Genomic DNA, 15,906 nt, shown 5'->3' with positions numbered 1-15,906 from the left:
AGAGCCTCACAGGCTAGCGACGTAGCCCTTCGCCGCTTTGCCTGTGAGGGGCTGACCGCCGACGTATAGTCGTGCGGCGGTCGGCAAGCGGTTAAACACACATATTTTTATTATTATACAGGATTTATATATAGCGCCAACAGTTTGCGCAGCGCTTTACAGTGTGGGGGAAGACAATACAGTTACAGTACAATTCAATACAGGAGGAATAACATATGTGAACGGGCCTTATTAGTGCTACCTCCTTTAGTCCTGTCCTCTCTAGACACTGCCTAAAGTGCCATGATTAGTTAGTGTTCCTCCTTTACCTGTATTCCCCTGTAATGTTTACCTATCCATGTGGTTCTACAAAACAGAGTTGTGTTTTACCTGGAGGGGGGTGTAACCCTTTGGACAATGGCAAGCTTGTCTGGGATGTTCATGGCATGTCTCACGCAGCATTTGTGCAGAGCGCTTTCGAAGGAGGAAATCGAGGTCTCCCCCTGCGAAAAGAGAAAAGGGTTAGTTATTTTTGTCCAGCGTTTCCCAGCCTCTCCCATCCCCACTCTGTTCCTCGGGCGGGGGGGCTGAGCTTGGCGCACACAGGCAGGACTAGCAGGTCGTTCCGTACAGTGGTGAGCGGTTCGTTCCGTACAGAGCTGGTCACTCAGTATACAGGGTTAGCGACAGTGCTGGCAAAAGGTCACGTGGGGAGCTGGCCACTCTGTACAGTGGAATGCAGGTCACTCCGTACAGTGGAATGGCATGTGGGAAGCAGGTCGTTCCGTACAGAGTAGGACACTCTGTACAATGGTGTGCAGGACATGTGGGAAGCTGGTCGTTTCGTACAGTGGAGTGCAGGTCATGTGGGAAGCAGGTCGTTCCGTACAGAGCAGGACACTCTGTACAATGGGGTGCAGGACATATGGGAAGCAGGTTGTTTCGTACAGTGGAGTGCAGGTCATGTGGGAAGCAGAGTAGGACACTCCATAGTAGAGTGCAGGTCATGTGAGAAGCAGGTTGTTTCGTACAGTGGAGTGCAGGTCATGTGGGAAGCAGAGTAGGACACTCCGTACAGTGGAGTGCAGGTCATGTGGGAAGCAGGTCGTTTCGTACAGAGCAGGACCCTCTGTACAGTGGAGTGCAGGTCATGTGGGAAGCAGGTCGTTCCGTACAGTGGAGTACAGGTCATGTGGGAAGCTGGTCGTTCCGTACAGAGCAGGACCCTCTGTACAGTGGAGTGCAGGTCATGTGGGAAGCAGGTCGTTCCGTACAGTGGAGTGCAGGTCATGTGGGAAGCAGGTCATTCCGTACAGTGGAGTGCAGGTCATGTGGGAAGCAGGTCGTTCCGTACAGTGGAGTACAGGTCATGTGGGAAGCAGGTCGTTCCGTACAGAGCAGGACACTCCGTACAGTGGAGTGCAGGTCATGTGGGAAGCAGAGTAGGACACTCCGTACAGTGGAGTGCAGGTCATGTGGGAAGCAGGTTGTTTCGTACAGAGCAGGACCCTCCGTACAGTGGAGTACAGGTCATGTGGGAAGCAGGTCGTTCCGTACAGTGGAGTGCAGGTCATGTGGGAAGCAGGTCGTTCCGTACAGTGGAGTACAGGTCATGTGGGAAGCTGGTCGTTCCGTACAGAGCAGGACCCTCCGTACAGTGGAGTGCAGGTCATGTGGGAAGCAGGTCGTTCCGTACAGTGGAGTGCAGGTCATGTGGGAAGCAGGTCGTTCCGTACAGTGGAGTGCAGGTCATGTGGGAAGCAGGTCGTTCCGTACAGTGGAGTACAGGTCATGTGGGAAGCTGGTCGTTCCGTACAGAGCAGGACCCTCCGTACAGTGGAGTACAGGTCATGTGGGAAGCAGGTCGTTCCGTACAGTGGAGTACAGGTCATGTGGGAAGCAGGTCGTTCCGTACAGTGGAGTACAGGTCATGTGGGAAGCAGGTCGTTCCGTACAGTGGAGTACAGGTCATGTGGGAAGCTGGTCGTTCCGTACAGTGGAGTACAGGTCATGTGGGAAGCATGAGTAGGTCACTCCGTACAGTGGTTTCCATACAGTATAGAGCAGGTCATTCGGTAGAGCGGTGAGCAGCTGTGTGCACAATGTAGCAGTAAGCATGCAGGTTCTGTACACCTCAGCTTCCTCATCGTTTCCCTCCAGCTCGTACAGAATAGAGTCTATCCTGCTCTCATTATTCATTCCGAGCCATGCCTCGTTTCCTGTGGAGATCACCTGCAGTCAGCCAATGGCCCTGTGCTAGCTGATGCCTCAGCCTCCCCTGTGGTGGGATCCAGCTGATGAGGGTTCAGCTCCCCATTGTCCCAGGTGGCCCATAGGTGAGCCATGTGATGGTGACACAGAGGCAGGAGCCCTCCTAATTACATTGGTGGATATAAACAAAGTTAAGCAGAACGTGGTGCCTGGGTAATGTGAGGAGCAGGTGGAGTACCCACTAATAATCCCAAGGAAGTGTTGTATTGTTGTCCTCCTCCAATTTGTTTAATCTGTTAAGAATAGAAGTGTTACACTCCACATGACACAATAGCGGAGTAAAGAAGTGCGGCAGTTGTAACGTTTGTGGCACGACGCTTGGCTCGCCGCCAGATCCTAGTGAGCCATTCGTATTGACAGGAGTCTGGCATACCTAAATGACATAATGTCATCCGCACACACACAAACACATCTGCTCCTGCATATGCCTTCTGATTATTAAGCAGCAATAACAAAAGAAGAAAATCTGCGTATGAATATCGGCGGTACTAGTCCACATTACACACCCTGTGTTTCCTGACTATGATTTACTACAGCCATTACCAACAATCTGCTATACTATGTATGTGGCATGCAGTACATGAATCAATGGACATGCCAGTGTCTGAATCCTGCTGTACTATCCAGACATAAACTTTGCTAAGCAGATCGTGTTCCAGTAAAAACATGTTACGTAAAAAGGACAATGGGTCACCTGCATTCTACCTAACGTGCTGTATTCTTTTCAGCTCTCTACGCTGTGTCTTTATTAGAACAATTGAAGCCCGTCCAATGGGGAGGTAGATGAGATTGACCAATCGGTGTATGGAGGAGGATGAGCCAATAGGGATGGTCTTTGATTCCACCATATGGAAAGTGTGATGTTACGAGGCAGAGCAGTGTGTTAAAGGCTCCTTTTAATAGGTGTGAGTTGTGCTTTCTTCCCATTAATGTGTGTTTGTCATTCGCAGCCCTTCCCTCCCCTGTGATGGAAGCACCAGACAGCAGCAGGAGGAGGAGGTGGATACAACAAAGACAGCAGCACTAGTACAGTAACAATAGAAGCAGCACTGCCAGCATCTAGTGAGTTGTGTTTTTTTTTTTTTTTGTCTTTAAGGATGCTTGTAGTCAATCTTTAAATGACCAGGGGAGATCTGTACACTCTCTGCATGCTTTGTACCTACTTCTAGATTGGTGCTGCTGGTGCCTGTGTATTGCACTGTAGCTGCATCATTCCTAACCCCTGTAGACTCACACAGTACATGTCAGGTGATGTGTACAGCTGAAGAAAGCTCAGCTACCTACTATTGCACTTTAACATGACACAGATGATCACAGGACTACATTAGGTATGATCCAGCTTTCACAGATGTGCACTAAGGGCTTGTTCACACCATACATGCATGAAAACTGACAGGGAAGCTGCACAGATTTCACTTGCAGCGACATCAGTTTTCAGCAGTTTTCATGCGCGTTTCAGTGATTTTTTTTTTTTTTTTTATGTACATTGACCTCAGTTTTCATGCACATCGGTTATGTGCCCTGTTCAAACAAAAGTTGATTTCATGTCCATTTTTTTTCTGTGCAGAAAACTGCATACTCGTTGCAAATTTAAAAAATCTGCACGTTGTGGTGTGAACAGCGCAGTGGTGAGAACAATTGTTTTCTTTGAGCACTTGCAAAACGCTTATAGAAAAACTGACGTCTTTGCACCATGGTGTGAATGAGGCCTAAAGATTAAAGTCAGTTGTGTAGAACGTTTGTACATATTAATTAGTATTAAAATGTAGGGTTGTGCTGTGACTTATCCCATTGGAGAAACACATTACAAGCATAAGAGCCCGTTCAGACAGGGGCGACGCGACTTGCTGGGGCGACCTGTGAAGTCGCGGTGCACAGCGCGCACCGCGATCTCGGCGCAACATGCACGGACTTCATATCATTGAAGTCAATGCAAGTCGCCTCCAGGTCGCCCCAAAGTAGTACAGGACCCTTTTTCTAAGTCGGAGCGACTTGTGTCGCTCCTATTAGAACGGGTCCTGTGCTAATCAATGGCAGGCGACCCACCGCGACTTGTCAGGTGACCAAGTCGCCTGACAAGTCGCGCTAGCGTGAATGAGGACTTAAGGGAAACGAGAGCAAGTGCACAATTTCAAATTGTTGCTGTTTACCTAAAAGCTGTTTTAATGAGACCTTTACCTTTCATGGCTTCACAAAGGCATTTTTTTTTTAATACCGTTTTGTAGGCTGTCTTTTAAATTATCTTTATTTAAGACATAATCTGCACCCTTGCTGGGTGGTTATGTACATTTACATAAACCCAGTGAAGTGACTGGCCTCAGGTGATACACAAAGATGAAACAAATCCTACATAGGTTTTACCTGTTTATCTACAGTCTTCTCTACATCTGTTCAAGGTCCAGAATTTATAAAGATTATCTGAGCTGTGAGAAAAAAGGGGCCGGAGAGCTGAAGTTACACTATGCAGAGCTCAGTGAGAGCTGATTGGAGAAAAAGACGCCCCCCCCTTTACACAACACACAAGAACAGAGCTGAAGCTGTAAATCAGCTGGAGATCCCTCTCCTGCCACATTTTTTTCTCTTGGTGTCAGAAAAAATTGCCAAAAGTGATTCATGGGGAGATTTACTAAAACTGGTGCACTCAGAATCTGGTGAAGCTGTGCATGGTAGCCAGCTTCTAACTTTTAGGCTTGTTCAATTAAGCTTTGGCAATAGAATCTGGAAACTGGTTTCCATGCATAGCTGCAACAGATTTTGCACTCTTCAGTTTTGGTAAATCAACCCCCTTAGTGCTCTTAATTGAGACCAGTATACACTATACAGGGCTATTCTTTGTTCGTATTTTACGTCTGAGGTTTACAACCACTTTAAAGGAGTTGTAAAGTCAGGAAGGTTTTTTTTATCTTAATGCATTCTATGCATTAAGATAAAAAGCCCTTTGTGTGTAGCAGCACCCCTAATACTTACCTGTACCCCTTCTCTGTCCAGCCATGTCCACAAGTCCTTCTGCCGTCCTAGGACTCTCCCTCCTAATTGGCTGAGATACAGCCACAGCTCCATTGGCGCTCGTGGCTGTCCATCAAAGTCAGTGAGCCAATCAAGAAAAAGGGGGACACAAAATGGACACACAGCTGCAGTTCGGCTCGGGTGCCCTCATAGCTTGCTGTGAGGGCACTCAATAGGAGGGGCCAGGAGCAGGAATGAGGGACCCACGAAGAGGAGGATCCAGGCTGCTCTGTGTAAAACCAACTGCACAGAGAAAGTAAATATAACATGTTTGTTATTTTAACCACTTGCCGACCGCCAGCAGTACATATTCTGCAGCAGGACATCTGTGTCCCACAAAACAACGTAACTGCATCGCTTCACGGGACCGCTAGTGGGGGGGCATGCCACTGTAGGTGCCCAATACACGCCGATTGGTCACAGGGCAGCCAATCGGGGTGATCGCTCCCCGTGGAGACAGAACTGCGGTCTGCCTTTGTAAACACAGCAGACCGCTGTTCTGTCAGTAATCGACACAGGGATCCTGTGTTCCTCTTATTTAGGAACACAGGTCTCTGTTTTCATTTAGTGAATACAACCCCCACGCAGTTTGCACCCCCTAGGGACGCATTTAACCCTTTGATCGCCCCTGGTGTTAACCTCTTCACTGCCAGTGTCATTAGTACAGTAACAGTGCATATTTTAACACTGATTACTGTAGTAATGTCACTGGTCCCCCCAAAAGTGTCAAAATGTCAGTTAGGTGTCCGATCTGTCTGCCGCAATGTCACAGTCCCGCTAAAAATCGCTGATCGCCGCCATTACTAGTAAAAAAAAAAAAAATATAAAAATGACCTAAATCTTTCCCCTAGTTTGTAGATGCAATTAACTTTTGCGCAAACCAATCAATATACACTTATTAGGATTTTTTTTTACCAAGAATATGTAGCAGAATACATATTGGCCTAAAATGATGAAAAAATTTAGATTTTACATTTTTTTATTGGGAATGTTCTATAGGACATAGTAAAAAAATATTTTTTTTTTTTTTTTTTTTCTGTAGAATTGTCGCTCTTATTTTGTTTATGGCCCAATAAATAGAGGTGATCAAATACCACCAAAAGAAAGCACTATTTGTGGGGAAAAAACGTTGTTTTCTTTTTAGTTTTGGATACAGTGAAGAGAGATTAGAACACCCATCAGGTTTTTATTGCGGTCTGTGTCTGTAGGTAGATTGACCCTATCTGTTTGTCCTGGTGGCTGTTATCGTTTAGTCAACGTGTAAGAGAATACCACATTTTCAGTTGTCACCAGAACTGGAATAGAGGGGAAAGCTTCCAAAAAGGGACATTTGTTCCAGTGACCCAGGTTACAGGAAGGGATTCTTCTCACTTCCTGTTGTGGCCGTTGGACAGGAAGTGAAGTTAAGACACAACTGACAGGGGTTATAACCATACCCTATTTTATCCAAAATGAAAAAAGGTTTTTGCTTTTGTTCTTTTATATGTCAATGTGTGTATTTTTACCTGAATTAGACCAAAATTAGACCTGGCTATTGGCCCCTCACAATCCAGTTAACAGGCTGGAGTGCAAGAGGAACCAGCAGCACGAGGAGCCAATTAGTTCTTCAGCTGACAAAAAGCATGCTGATAGGAGGAGAAAACAGAGTGGTGAGATCATCACTCCGCTGCTTCAACTTTCACTGTCCAGTTATAAGCGGGGAGTGGGTCCAAGGAGACCTAGATTTTAAGGAAGTGGTTTGAGCGATATCAGTCGGGGTGGGGGGCTGTGGGTTTAGAGAGCTTAGTCAGCTCTATGTGTCTAGGGAAAGTCTCATCAAAAAAGTAGACATCTGAATGGATGCAAAATAAATTATTTTTTCATAAATTAGCTCAATGTGCTTACAGCATGACATTTGCTGCACATGCCGGTTTTAAAGAGACTGTATAGAAGTCTAAACATATTTTTCATATTCTGGTCAGGACTAAGGGTTTCTCACCACTGCAAGGGTTAAACTCTTTTAATGCCTTGGGTACCTGTAAAAAGGACACTATTTTACATAATCCCTTGTCTCTAAGGTGCTTCAGGGCTCAAAAGCACTGATGTCATCAAGTCAATATGCATGGCCAATAGCCTGGCAGAGGAACTGTTCACAAGCCAGGGTAAGCTGGGATAAGGTAGGTTGTATTTAAAGAATAAACAGGGTAATTGTATTTAAAGAATAAACAATAAAAAACCTTAGTGATCAATATTATAATAATAAAAGAAGTATTAAAAGTCTATTGAAATTTCCAAGACAGCAGTTCCACCACAATTGTCAAGGGGGCACCAGGAGTGCCCTGGCGGCTCTGGAGGTAGCCGAGATCCTGCGCTTGGCAGAGGACTACGTCCCAGCCCTATGCGCCATGTACATTCCCGGCGCATAGGGTGGCGCCCTGGTGGCTCCCTGGAGCCAGTACGGGCTAATTTATGCGTTTCCTCCACTGAAACTTCGATCTTGCCTGCTACGCAGGGTTGAGTTGGAGGGGATTCCGGTAATTCTAATGGCTCCCTATTGGCTCCAGAGATCTTGGTAAGCCGACATGATTAGGCCGAAGGTCGCAGGTCTTCTATCTCAGGGTCCGATCTTCCATCCTGCTTTACAGTTGCTGGCTTTAACGGCTTGGCTGTTGAGAGCAAGGTGTTAAAGGACAGGGGTCTGTCCGATTCTGTGATTCCCTACCTTACTCAAGGCTAGGAAGTCCACTTCTCAGAAGATTTATTATTGTACGTGGAAAGCGTAAATTGCTTGGTGCGAATTGCTGAAGCTGCATCCTAGATCCTTTGCTATCAGAAGGATCCTGACCTTTCTACAGAAAGGGGTTTACCAACGTTTGACGCTGGGCACTCTTAAGTGTCAGATCTCAGCCTTGGCTGTGTAATTCCAACGCCCTTTAATTACGCACTCTTTGAGTCGTACGTTTCTTCAGGTGGGTCGTCATTTGGCTCCACCCAGGAGGTCTCCATTACCTCCTTGGGATCTTAATTTGGTTCTATCGGTTCTTCAGAAATCTCCTTTCGAGAACATAAGACACATTTCCTTGCTCGCTTTGTCGCAGAAAGTTGCCTTTTTGGTGGCTATCACCTCTGCATGCAGGGTTTCTGAACTAGCAGCTTTATCTTGCCCTTCTTCTTATCTGGTAATACACAGGGATAAGGTAGTGTTACAGCCTAATCCGTCGTTTCTTCCTAAGGTGGTTTCAAAAGACTTCCATCTGAAAGAAGACATAGTGCTTCTGTAACTCTGTCCGAAATCTTCACGTCCTAAGGAAATTGCCTTGCATTGCTTGGGTGTATCTGGAGACTACGGAGTCCTTTTGTAAGTCGGACTTGAATACGGATGGACCCTGCAAGGGTCAGGCTGCGTCTGCGGTGACCATCTCTCAATGGATCAGACAGACTGTGGTGAAGGCGTATTCTCTTAAGAGCAAGGTTCCTCCTTTCCCCGTCACGGCTCACTCTACGCGGCGGTTGAGTGCCACTTGGGCTTTCCACCATCATGCAACATTGATGCAGGTTTGCAAGGCGGCCACTTGATCGTCTGTACATACGTTCACCAAGTTTTACAGAGTGGATGTGTTGGCATCCTCGGATGTGTCCTTTGGCCGCAAGGTTTTGCAGGCCGCCATTTAAGGAGCAGTCTACTTTTCCTTCTTTATAGTTTTGCTACAATTGAGCCCCAGTTGTTGCTTTTTGAGCTCCATGTTATAATACGGTAGTTGGCTATGTTAGCTGTGGGAATTGCATTCTTTTAAGTTTGTCCTTTCCCCACCCCTCAGTGGTTACTGCTTTTGGACGTCCCATCCGTGTATGATTTAAAGCAGCAGCTACGTTCGTCAGTGGTTCGGAAGTAGCTCCCACCCCTCTTTTCTCTGAAGAGTTGGGTTTTGGTTATTATTCACTGCTTGCAACTAAACTGAAGATGCAATGGTGAGGCCAGGGGTAATAACCAAAGCCTTTGGATTTTACGGTAAGTAAAAAAATTAAACTTTTATTAATATATTGACCACTAAGGTTTTTTATTGTTCTTTTAAATAAAAATTTTTCCATAATTAATGAAATTGATTTTCTACCACTTAATTGATTTTTAAGGTATATTAACTGCTTATTTATTGCACTTAGCACTTTGAGGCACAGCATCTCAAATTTCTTTCATCTTTAGCAAACATTTTATACTTGCCTGCTCTGTGCAATGGCTTTGCAGAGAGCAGTCCCGATCCTCCTTCTCTCGGGTCCCCTGCCTCGGCACCCAAGCCCCCCCCCCCCCCCGCCAAGTGCCCCCATAGCAGGCTGCTTGCTTTAGGGGCACTCGTGCATGCTCGCTGCTCGTGCACACACAGAGCGTGACTCAGTCCTGTCCCCTGCTCCCTTCTCACTGGCTGTGATTGATAGCAGCAGGAGTCAATGACTCCCACTGCTTTGTTTGAGCTAAAGAGGTTTGCTCAGGCAAGTATAAAGGGGGGAGGGGAGCTACATGTTGTTTTTTTTTTTTTTTTGCAGCTTAAAAATGCCCCTTCATGTTATTCTATGGTCTCATGTACACACAGTCGTTTTGAAGCTGTAAGTGGCATAGGCGTTTTCAAGCTGCAAAATAAACCCATAACCAGCGCGTTCTGATGACCGGCGTTACAGCTGTAAAAAAGTCTGACGCCGCATCAAGCACTTTTTTTTTTTCTTTTTGACATGTCAAAAATCAATGGTTCTTTATGAGAGCCCATTGATTTAAATGGAAGCTGGGGACAAGGGCCTCTTCCCGACAAACCTGGGCGGTGGTTGTGCGGGTCTGCAGGCAGGGGGCTTATTGGAATCTGAAAGCTCCCTATAACAAGGGGGACCCACGGATCCTGCCCCCCATGTGAATGATCATTCACCCTAAAAAAGGCAGTGTAGTGTAAATAATGACAAGACGGTTTTGAGAAGTCCTTTATTTTAAAATCTTCTCCCTCCGTTCTTCTGTATCTCTGGTCTTCTGTGCCTCCAGTCATGGAGTTCCCCCTTCAAGATCCTCAGAGCACAAGTTGCACCACATGCGACTTCTATTCATGTCAGTAGGCTAAAAGTCAGATCAAAGACGGCTCTCATAGGCAACCATTGATTTTGAATAGAGACAGAGAAACGCTAAAAGCGAACGTGACTAAACGCCAATGAAAAAAGCTACCAAAAGCACTTTTTTACAGCTGCTTTTTCCTGGCATTGGTAGTGGCTTTGCAGCTCTTTTTTTCTAACGCCCTGTGGGCATGAGGCTTAGTTTTGAAACAAATAAATTTTTATGTGAATTTGTTAATGCTGTCCAAGAGCCTGTTGAAAAGTTTGCACCCTACCCCTGTAACAGTAGGATGAGAATGAAAGGAGTGAATGTCACTGTGACACAAGTAGTAGTACTAATAATACTTGTTTTTGTTGCAGTTGTGTCTGCAGTGGAGATATTTCTTATCACTTACTGCCCTTACAGGAAATGGGGGGTGGGGGGAGCTCCCCATTTGTGAAACAGACCCAATAAAAACCTGTGAGGTGTCCGATACTAATCCTACTTTGTCCAAAACTAAAAAGAAAAAATGTAGTTGGGCATTAAAAGTATAAGTAAAGGCAGTTCTTTCATTTTGGTTTTGGACAGAATTGAGGAATTGGAACACCGCTACGTTTTTTTTTTTTTTGCTGTCTATTTCCCTGTTAGAGAGACTCACACTCTCTGTGTCCTTTCAATGAACATCAAAGAAAAGCCTAAGTTTTAGGTTATCCTCAGAACAGGAATCTTCCAATGGGGACACTAGTCCCTCAATTTGGAAGGATTTCCTCTTCCTGTTTTGGCTCTGGGACAAGAAGTGAAGGTAAACTGCCACAATGGGACACAAATGGCAAAAGAAAAAAAAAAAAACCTGCTCGGGAACATAACCCTCCCTTACCCCAGGTTTACACTGCTCCGAAATGAAAGTCGCGCGACTTCCGATCTAACTTTACCCTGCAACTTCAGTTCGACTTAATGCAAATTTTTACACTCTGTGCCGTTAGTCATATCAAAGCACTAAAGACTAACAGACTTGTGTAGGATCAGTTAAGACAGCTCTCATAGGGAATCATTGACTTTTACATGTCCTCCATCTTGTGCTCTCACAAATCGGATCCCATGTCGCACCAGTGTGAATCGGGCCTAGTTCTATTTCTATTCAAAATGAAAAAAAGTTTCTCTTAAGTCCTCCGACAGTCGCCGCCTCCTCTAAGTCATCACTAATTGGGTATTGACTTCCGCTCCGCAGGAGTAGCTAGGCATAAGACTTAGTCAAAAAGAACAAAGGCATTTGCATATACACACCCATGGGGGCTGTCCCACTAGGTCAATACCCCCCTGCAGTGACCACTCCCAACTCAGTTTCTTTCTGCCTAGCATCAGGAGTAGTTAGGCTTCCCTATGCTGGGGCTACAGTCTCAGCCTATCTAATCTTTTTTATTTGATTTTCTTTGAAAATGTCAGTTTTTTTCTTACTTTACTAGCTGTTTATTTTGTCAGCTTAGTTTTAGTCGACTCTTCGGATGAAGATGGATTCATGCGGTGCTGGGATTCGGACTGACCGCCCTGGTTCTCCAGGGCAGAGGGTCAGATGGACCCCCAGCCCGCCATCGAGCATTCAGCCATTGTTCGTCCTGGCATTATGAACGACCCATCCCTGTTCACAGCAGGGATGCAGCCGTGAGGTGGCTACCTCACTGGACACATCTGCGATACTGCAGTGTAATGTCCCTTGGCTAACGGCATTCCCTGTCAGATAAGGACAGCGGCTTTCTGCTCTGAGAGGCTCCCCACGCCATCTGGTACAGGTAAGTACTTCTGTGTGGGGCCTCTGTCTGGGGTGGTAGTCCTGTGTTGCTGTGTGTCCCCATGTCTGTGCCTGTGTGGCTCCCTGATGCGGTCCCTGCGGGGATCACTTGTACATGCGCTGCGGTGCTGTGTGTTTTTGGGGGGTCCCCTTCCCTGTGTCACTTCAGTGTTTGTGGGGGTGCAGACTGTGTGTGTGGCGGCCGCAGGGGGGTAAAACCGCGTGGTCCGCCATTCTAGGTATGGGCTAGCATGTTTGGCTTCACTATGGGCTATACTACATGCTGTTTTGGCGCCATCCGACGCCATTTTGCGGTGGCAGAACGATCGTTCCGACCGCATGTTCGGCGACCATTTTGCCGGAGCCATCCATTCAGTCCTATGGGGCAGCCATTTTCCCTGATTCATGCAGCTTTATAGTTCAGCCTACTATGACAGCACTTCCTTTTCCTCTGAAGCAGCGACATCAGTGGTAACACACTGTGGGGCTCTGCAGGCTATCGCTCTCATTACCTTCTGTATTGTCATTTCTGGCTCAGTTTCTTCTTCTCCTGTTTGGGGGTCTTTGTCAATGTATCTGTAGCGGTGGCCTGCGCACTCCACAGCGGTTTTAAAGGGGCAGTACAAAATCTATTGCACTGTTGTTTCATCTTGGAGCAATGAGACCTGATCTGGCCGCTGTAGTGGCGACCTTGGTGTCCAATATGGAAATGCTGATGGCTGAACGTGCTGCTAGGAAGAGGCCCAGATTGTCTCTCTCTTCTGATTCAGATGGTGATATGGCTGCTGTGGCGAGCGTGCCCTTTCAGGGTCTCGCTCATCCTTAGACCCACTGGGGTCTGAGGTGGAGGGGGTTAATACTTCATCCCCGGGGTCGCCCGAAGAGCGTGCGACCATGGATGAATTGATAGTGTCTGTTAAGGAAACACTGCATTTGGAGGATGAGCCCAATCCTCCGGGCATTGTGTCCTCATTTGGGACACACAGGACCCGCAAGTCGGCGCAGGTTTTTCCCTGTCCCGCTGAGTTTCATTACACTGTTAATGAAATGTGGCGCACTTTAAAACGTCCATTCCTGGTGCCTAGTCGGTTCAAATTGCTTTATCCCTTTGCACCGGCTATGGAATCACGATGGTGTGTGCCTCCACAGGTGGATCACACTGTGGCCGTGCTGAACAAGGCTACCTTGGTTCCTTCTGAGGATACCCCGGTTTTTCGGGATCCCACGGGGGCGGTTGGAGTCTCTAGCCCGCCATTCCTATACTGTGGCGGGCTCGTTGCTCAGACCCATTTTCGCGTCCGTTTTGGTGGCTCAGGCGGTGGCTGATTGGACTAAGGTGCTTAGGAGCAACCTCGTGTCTGATGCTGTTCCGCCTGCCTGGCTGGATATGGTGGATCAAATTCACCAAGGAATCATGTATTTCTGTGATGCGGCCTTAAATGAGGCCCCTTTATTAGCACGCCTGTCTAGTGACTCGGTACTTAACCGGCGACTGATCTGGCTGAAGAGCTGGTCGGCTGACCAGTCCTCTCGGAAAACAGTTGCTGATTTTCCCTATGCTGGTTCTCGCCTTTTTGGCGAGGCGTTGGATACCCTGGTGAAAGGCGTCACAGGGGGCAAGAGAGCTGCCCCAGAACCCGAAGAACAAGTCCTTTTGTGGCAAGGGGGGTTCTGCGCCTCGATCCACTCAGGGGTCCTTTCGTGCCTTTCGGAACCAATCCAAGGGCAAACCCTTCAAGAGCCAGGGTAGCCAGAAGAAGCCCTGGGCGGGCAAGCAATGCCGGCTCGGCGGGTCAATCCGCCTCTGCCTGAAGGGGGGCCCTCCGTTTCAGGGGTGGGGGGACGTTTGCGCAGTTTCCTCCAAACCTTGGCTGCTCCAGATTTCGGACAGGTGGGTTCAGGAAATCATTCGATCAGGGTACAAGATCGAATTCCTTTCCCGGCCGGCGGACAGATTTTTTCCCTCAAATCTTCATTTGCCTCCTGGGCGTCTGCAGGACCTGCATCAAGCGGTGCAGGACCTTCTCGCTCAGGGGCTGATTGTCCCGGTGCCTCATCGGGACAGGTTTCGGGGATTTTATTTAAATCTGTTCACTGTGCCCAGGAAGGAGGGCAAAGTACTTCCTATTCTGGTCCTGAAAGCGCTGAACCACTTTGTGCGCGTTTCGGAAGTTCCGTATGGAGTCTCTCCGCTCGGTGGTGGCCTCCCTGAGTCGAGGGGAATTCCTGGCCTCAATAGATCTGAAGGATGCGTACCTACACATCCCCATTTTCGAGGGTCATCAGCAGTACCTTCGGTTTGCTATCCCAGAGGACCACTATCAGTTTGTGGCGTTACCTTTCGGTCTCGCTTCGGCTCCAAGGGTGTTTACCAAAGTGCTGGCGCCGGTTCTGGGCCTGTTAAGGGCACGGGCATTGCGGTCTTGGGGTACCTGGACAATCTCCTTCTGAGATCGAGTGTCAGCCAGGACCTACTGCGCGATCTGTTCACCACGGTGCAGACGCTACAGAAGTTCGGATGGACCATCAACATTCAGAAATCGACGTTGTCTCCATCGGTTCGTCTTCCCTATCTGGGAATGATTCTGGACTCTGCTCAGGCAAAGGTGTTCTTGCCGGAGGACAAGCTCCGGACTTTACGGGACGAGATCAGGTCCCTCAGGGACAATCCGTCCTCGTCACTCAGGACCTGTATGCGGGGCCTGGGGCTGATGGTTTCGGCCTTCGAGGCGATTCCCTTTGCTCAGTTTCACACGTGGGCTCTCCAGGCGGAGATCCTGGCCAGGTGGGACCGACTGCCTCAGTCCCTGGATCTAAAGGGTCTCATTGAGTCGTCAGACCAGATTGGCTCTTCTGTGGTGGCTCCAGTCCCCAACGGTGTCGGAAGGCAAGTCCTTCCGTCCGTTGTTGTGGACGGTGATTACCACGGATGCCAGCCTGTCGGGCTGGGGTGGAGTCCTGGGCAATCTGTCTGCCCAGGGCATTTGGTCGGAGGAGGAATCCTCCCTCCCGATAAATGTGCTGGAATTGCGAGCGATAAAACTCTGTCTCTTCCAGTGGTCGGACCGACTTCGGGGCCGTCCTGTTCGGGTACAGACGGACAATGCTACTGCGGTGGCTTACATCAACCACCAAGGGGGCACCAGGAGTGCCCGGGCGGCCCGGGAGGTGACCGACATTCTGTCTTGGGCCGAGACTCATGTTCCGGCAATCTCAGCAGTTCACATTCCGGGTGTGAAGAACTAGCAGGCCGACTATCTGAGCCGCCAGACCCTGGACCAGGGGGAATGGTCCCTGCACCCGGAGGTCTTCCAAATGCTGTGTGCGAAGTGGGGATCCCGGACGTGGATCTGTTTGCATCTTGGCTAAACCAAAAGGTGGAAAGGTTTGTGGCAAGAACGCGCGATCCTCTGGCGGATGCCTCGGATGCGTTGGTGGACCCTTGGCATCAGTATCGTCTGATGTATGCCTTTCCTCCGATTCAGTTGCTATCCAGGTTCCTCCGCAGGTTAGCCTCGGAACCGCACCTGGTGATTCTGGTGGCACCGGACTGGCCACGCCGGTCCTGGTACGCCGACGTTGTTCACCTGGCAGTGGCGCCTCCGTGGCGGCTGCCTCTGCGGGAAGATCTCCTGTCTCGGTCCGATCTTCCATCCTGCTTTACAGTCGCTGGCTTTAACGGCCTGGCTGTTGAGACCCAGGTCCTGAGGGACTGGGGTCTCTTCCCCTGAGGTCATCCCTACCCTTGTCAAGGCTAGGAAAACCTCCTCTGGTAAAATCTATTACAGTACCTGGAAGGCTTATTTCGCCTGATGTGAGT

The 15,906-nt window shown here is 48.3% G+C and overlaps 1 protein-coding gene across 2 annotated transcripts in view; it reads left to right on the top strand.

Moving 5' to 3' along the window:
* Positions 1-523: 523 nt before the first annotated feature.
* Positions 524-15,906, top strand: part of TMTC4 (transmembrane O-mannosyltransferase targeting cadherins 4) — a 275,325-nt gene continuing 259,942 nt past the window's right edge. Inside the window, exons 1-2 of one of the 2 annotated variants that reach the window (XM_082248518.1) lie at positions 524-614; positions 3,201-3,312. The gene's annotated coding sequence lies outside the window, so the exon portion shown is untranslated. Of the gene's footprint in view, positions 615-3,089; positions 3,154-3,200; positions 3,313-15,906 lie in introns of those variants that run through there. The other variant, XM_082248519.1, reaches the window with a different exon arrangement.

This window comes from Pelophylax lessonae, assembly GCF_965119305.1.
Source record: "Pelophylax lessonae genome assembly, chromosome: 2".
NCBI classification, from domain to species: Eukaryota; Metazoa; Chordata; class Amphibia; order Anura; family Ranidae; genus Pelophylax; species Pelophylax lessonae.
This window is presented reverse-complemented; position numbering and strand designations above follow the sequence as displayed.